Raw genomic sequence first — 6378 nt, forward strand, 5'->3', positions numbered from 1 at the left:
CGCCTTGGGCCTTGCGATGTTATCCCGAGACGCGCCGGATGTCCCGCGATGGGACCCGTGCATTAAATGTCCCCACGCTTCTCTGCCAGGCCATGGCAGGGACTGACACCGAGCATGGCAAGAGCAGTTGGAAGTGACAGGCCACGCACCCTCTTAAATGCGGCATCGGGCCTTTCACTAGTTGACACCTCACCGCTGGACCTCTGTGGGGGCCACCGGTGAAAGACTTCTGAGGCCGTCGGGGAACCGAGTGCTCGGAGGTCACTGTTCACATCCCTGAGCACTCTCTCCCGGACATGCCGCTTCTTGGTCCTCGGGGAACCGAGTGCTCGGGGGCCACTGTTCACGGCCCCGAGCACTCTCTCCCGGAATTGGCTGTTCGGGTCCTCGGGGAACCGAGTGCTCGGGGGCCACTGTTCACAGCCCCGAGGACCCCCTTCCTGGTACTTGGCTTTTCTGGTCGTCGGGGAACTTGAGTGCTCAGAGGCCACTATTCATGGCCCCAAGCACTCTCTTCCCGGCACTTGGTCTTCTCGGGTCATCAGGGAACTCGGGTACTCCGGGACCACTGTTCATGGCCCCGAGTACCCTCTCCCGGGACTTAGTCTTCTCGTACCTTGCGGGGATGATCCCCGCGGGAGGGTACCACATGGAAAATTGCTGATCTGGCCTCGGGACTCGGGGACCCCTGGTTCCTGTCACCGACAGCAGCCCCCGGGTCCATTGGCAAGCGATGGCTCAGAGACTACGGATGGGGCCCTCGTCTTCATCGAGGCCGATCCCAACACCGGTGCCACGTGGCCTGCTTTTAGGCGCTGGTCTCTTTGGCCCAGGCTTCTGGTACGGCGCAGCGGGGAGCCGAACGGTTGCATGTCCAACCGACTCCCGAGGTGCGTGATAACGAGGCGGGCGGCGCGTGTGGCAACCGCGCAGATCGAGGATAGTGCACTGGCAACAGCGCAGATCGAGGGAGATTCGCCTGGCGCCCGTGTCGAACACAAAGTTTTCCTTGACGAAAACTTTTCTTACCTGAGGAAATTCATCTCGCTGGAGACAGTCCGGCAAGGGGTGGTCGAGGCCGAGGAAGGGGCCGCCCGGGAAGCTATCTGGAGCGTCGCCGCCGAGGTGGCGGCGTGCTTCACGCGGGAGCCACCGTCGGTACCGAGCAGTTGCAGCAGCAGCGAAGACTCCTCACCGCCCTCAGAGCCCGTCGACCTAGATTAGGCTTTTGTTTTTTGATTTTTTTGTAAATATGGGAGTGATCCCTCTGAATGGTTCTTCTTGAATATAATAGAAGCCTTTCTTTGGGATCGCAACTCCGATGTTTGTCTTGACGCTTGATGATGTCTTTTCACTTTTCACTTGATGTCCCGAGGAGTACTTAGCTGGACCGAGCCCGACCTTCCTCCCCCGAGAATGAAGTCGCCCCGACCACTCATCGTCTGAGTAGTGAGACCAATCCGCGCGTTCAGCCCCCGAGCCCTCGTGAGTCCGCAACGGCTAAGCCAAGAGACAAAGGCACGAACTTCGTTGCTCGGGAGATAGGTCGATCCAGCACAGAGCACATCACGACCAGTGAACACTTTTTCACTTTGTGACCACTCAAACAAGCAGACCGGAGACACGTGCGGGCGGAAACGCGACCAAGAGTCCCCACGGTTTGGTGGTGTCCGGGCTAGGACAGACGGGACCGAGCACCGACAGCCCGCCCCCAGGGTCTAGGCGTTCCCGACCACTCTTTACTCAAGCGGTAGGATTACCCGATAACCCCAGAGGCTCAATAGTGCCCGAGGTACTACCAAGCTGGCCGAACACCACGACCACTATGAAGGACTTCGGTCAGACATCGCCATTCGTACGGTACACCCAACTACTGTCTGTTCTGTCGTTCCGGAAAAAGCGAGCACGTGGGCAGGGTTTTGTGCGTGAGGAGACCATCTCGCCGAACAGATTAGAATGAGAGGGTCCCGAGGATAACTCGGGAACTATAGATTGCTGAGTAAGTAAGAATGTAAACTCGTATGACTTTAGCCACTCACCGGACAGCTGTCAGCCTTTCGGCCGATCGGTCCAGGAGGGGTATGCGCTCCGAGCTCGGGGTGCCCAGGAACTTGGTTCCCCTGGACGGAGCGCCCGAGCACCGGAGAACATGAGAGGGAGCCAGGGGCCAGGCAGTCTCGACCACTCGTGCCTGAGCGGTAGGACTGCTCGAGGATCCCATAGGCTAGAGCAGCGCCCTGGGCACGGAGGCCCTTGTGGTCGAGCTACTTTCATTCTTGGTTGTTGATCTGTAAGCTTTAGAAAATAGGAAAAGATTCTTTGTTTGGTGCGCTCTGTTAGTGTGGTACTCATTATAGACTGCTCTCGTTTTTGACCTGAGACCTCTCGAATACCCAGACTGGCGAAGTATACAGACAGAGGCATAACCCAGAGGTTCTATGGTTCGGTGGTGCCCGGGAAGGACTGACCAGACCGAGCTCCAACAGCCCGCCCCTGGAGTCTAGGCTCCCGACCACTCTTTGCTCAAGCGGTAGGATTACCCGAGAACCCTAGAGGCTCGGTGATGCTCAGGGTACTGCCATGGCACCGGGCACCACAACCTACCACAACAGACTTAGGTCAGCGGCAACTGTCTACGCGCATACTGATCGGGATTCTTTTATCAATGGGAAAAATGAGAGAGCATGTTTTTCTCGCACAATCGAGCATCTCACCAGACAGATTAAACATATGGATTCCAGAAGAGAAAATTTTGAAAATAAAAATTTAAAATAAGAACTGGAAAATGAGATGTATATATTGACAATTTTATACAAGGTTGGGTGACTTACATGGTCGGTGGTAGCCCCCAGCCAACTTTGGTGGGGGGGGGGACCCCCGGCCTGGTTGGCCCGAGCACAAACATATCCACCTAAGGATATAACTTACGCAGATGCTCAATGTTCCACTCATTTGGGAGCGGCTGCCCATCCTCCGCAGCCAGCCGAAACGACCCTTGTCGCGGGACACTGATCACGGTAAAGGGCCTTCCCACATAGGGGATAGTTTATTCCTTCCTTCGCACGATTGAACGTGTCAGAGAACTAGATCCCCAACCTCGAGTGACTGGGCCCGGATGTGACGCTGATGATAGCGCCGCAGGCCTTGCTGGTATCTGGCTGCTCGGACGGCGGCACGTCGCCGGCGCTCCTCCAAGTAGTCAACGTCGTCGCGCCTTCGCTGTTCCTGTTCGCCTTCAGAGTAGGCATGCACCCGAGGGGAGCCAAGAGTGAGCTCGGAGGGGAGGACCGCCTCAGCGCCGTATACGAGGAAAAAAGGAGTCTCCCCGGTGGCGCGACTCGGCGTGGTCCGGTTGGCCCATAGCACAGCAGGTAGCTCGTCGATCCACCATTTCCCGTGCTTTGCGAGCACGTCGTAGGTCCGGGTTTTGAGCCCCTTCAGTATCTCAGCATTGGCACGCTCGACCTGCCAGTTGCTCCGAGGATGAACGACAGAGGCGAAGCAAAGATTGATGCCGAGGTCCTCGTAGTAGTCCCCGAACAGGGCACTTGTAAATTGAGTGCCATTGTCGGTGATGATCCTGTTCGGGACGCCGAAGCGACTTGTGATACCGCGGATGAACTGAAGCGCCGTGTTCTTGGTAACCTTGATGACTGGAATCGCCTCCGGCCACTTGGTGAACTTGTGGATGGAGACGTAGAGGTACTCATAGCCCCCGATTGCTCGGGGGAATGGACCCAGGATGTACAGCCCCCAGACCGCGAAGGGCCATGACAGGGGGATGATGTGAAGAGCCTGAGCTGGCTGGTGACTCTGCTTTGCGTGGAACTGGCACGCCCTGCAGCGCCGAACCAACTTGAAAGCGTCCTGGAGAGCTGTAGGTCAGTAGAAACCTTGCTGGAAGGCCTTCCCGACCAGCGTGCGGAACGATGCATGGCCACCGCACTCGCCCTCATGGATCTAAGTGAGAAGCTCACCGCCTTCTGCTCGGGTGATGCACTTCAAGAGGACACCGTCCGTGCCGCGCCGGTAGAGACCCCTGTCTACTATGGCATAGCGTTTGGACTACCGTGCAATCCTCTCAGCAGAGGCATCATCCCCGGGGAGGATATTTTCTTTCAAGTACCGTTGGATCTCGTCAATCCACGAGGCATCTTGAGAACTGCCGGCAAGTGCAACGCACTCACCGGGCGACGGCACCCTGACGGGGCTCCCCACTGAGGGCGCCGCTTGGGTTTCCTCAACTAGGCTCAAGGGTTCCCCTTCGTCCTGGTCGGCAGGCAGGACGAAAGGCCGTGTGAGCCTTTCTTGAAAGGCTCCGGCAGGGACACGCGCACAGGAAGAGGCCAGGCGAGAAAGGTCATCAGCCAGAGCGTTGTCGCGGCGAGATATGTACCGCAGCTCCAGGCCGTCAAAGTGCCTCTCCAGCCTCCTGACTTCCGCCACGTACACCGCCATCTGTGGATCCGTGCACTGGTATTCTTTGGATACTTGGTTGACCACCAGCTGGGAGTCTCCCGTGACCAGCAGACGACGAATCCCAAGGCCCACCGCGGCTCGGAGGCCCTCATACTCCGCCATGTTATTGGTTGCTCGGAAATGCAGCTGCACGACGTACCGGAGTTCTTCACCTATTGGGGAGGTGAGAACCACTCCAGCCCCCGCGCCTTTCAGCGTTAGGGATCCGTCGAAATACATAACCCAGTACCCGGGCGCATCGTGCCCAGGATATGCGAAAATCTCTTCTCGGTCAATCTTGGGGACGGGCGTCCACTCCGCCACAAAGTCAGAGAGCGTCTGGCTTTTGATCGCCTGGCGGCTGATAAAGTGCAGATTGAACTCCACCAGCTCCCGCCCACTTGACGATGCGCCCAGTGCCTTCTCGGTTTCGAAGATTGGCCCCAGCGGATACGTAGTAACCACCGAGACCTTGTGCGCCTGGAAGTAGTGGTGCAGCTTCCGGGAAGCGACAACCACGTCATAGAGCAGCTTCTGGGCTTTGGGATATCTTGTCTTGGCATCTCGGAGGACTTTACTAATGAAGTACAACGGTCGCTGTACACGGTGGGCCTGGACTGCGGCTTCACCCGAGGGCTTGTCACAGCCTCCGAGCTCAGTGGCGTGGTCGGGGCTGGCCGGGTGCTCGGGCTCGACTCCCTGGTCGGGAGGAGCTAGGTGCTCGGGCTCAACTCCCTGGTCGGGAGGAGCCAGGTGCTCGGGCTTGACTCCCTGCTCGGGAGGAGCCGCGAGAACTGGAGACTACCCGGGGGCGGCCGGGAGGTGAGACCCAGCACCTTGCCCCGAGCCCTCATCACGCTCCACCACCAGTACCAAGCTCACGACCTGAGGTGTGGCTGAGACGTAGAGCAGTAGTGGCTCGCCCTCGGAGGGGGCCACCAGTACGGGCGGCGAGGTGAGATATTTCTTCAAGTCGTGGAAGGCCTGCTCGGCCTCTGGCGTCCAGTCGAAGCGACCGGTCTTCTTGAGGAGTTTGAAGAGGGGGAGTCCTCGCTCCCTGAGCTTGGAGATGAAGCGCCCGAGGGCCGCCATGCAGCCGGCGAGGCACTGAACTTCCTTGAGTCAAGCCGGGGGTCACATCTGCTCGACGGCCCAGATCTTCTCTGGGTTGGCCTCGATTCCTCGGCTGGAGACCAAGAAACCAAGGAGCTTGCCCACGGGCACCCCGAAGACACACTTCTCGGGGTTGAGCTTTAGGCGGGTAGTGCGGAGACTGTTGAAAGTCTCCGCCAGATCCTCCAGCAAGGTGGTGCGGTCTCAGGTTTTGACCACGATATCGTCGATGTAAGCTTCGACGTTGCGACCAACCTGTGAATCAAGGGTAATGCGCACAGCGTGCTGGAAAGACGACCCAGCATTGCGCAAACCAAATGGTATTGACACATAACAATAAGTCCCCACCGGAGTGGTAAAAGAAGTTTTTTCTTCATCCTCTACGGCCATGCGGATTTGGTGATAACCAGATTTTGCATCTAGAAAACATAAAAGATCGCACCCTGCGGTAGCATCTACAATATGATCTATGCGGGGTAAAGGAAAAGGATCTTTCGGGCAAGCCTTGTTTAAGTCGATGTAGTTGACGCACATGAGGAGCTTGCCGTTGGCCTTCGGAACGATGACTGGGTTTGCCAGCCACTTCTCGGATGAAGCCGACGTCAAGGAGCTTACTGACTTGCTCCCTAATGAACTCCTGGCACTCGGGCGGCTGCTGCCGGACTTTCTGTCTCACAGGCCGTGCGTCCGGGCGTACAGCAAGGTGGTGCTTGATCACCTCCCTAGGGATCCCGGGCATATCGGACGACTGCCATGCAAACACGTCGACGTTAGCCCAGAGGAAGGCGATGAGTGCGCTTTCCTATT

This window comes from Phragmites australis, chromosome 6, assembly GCF_958298935.1.
Source record: "Phragmites australis chromosome 6, lpPhrAust1.1, whole genome shotgun sequence".
NCBI classification, from domain to species: Eukaryota; Viridiplantae; Streptophyta; class Magnoliopsida; order Poales; family Poaceae; genus Phragmites; species Phragmites australis.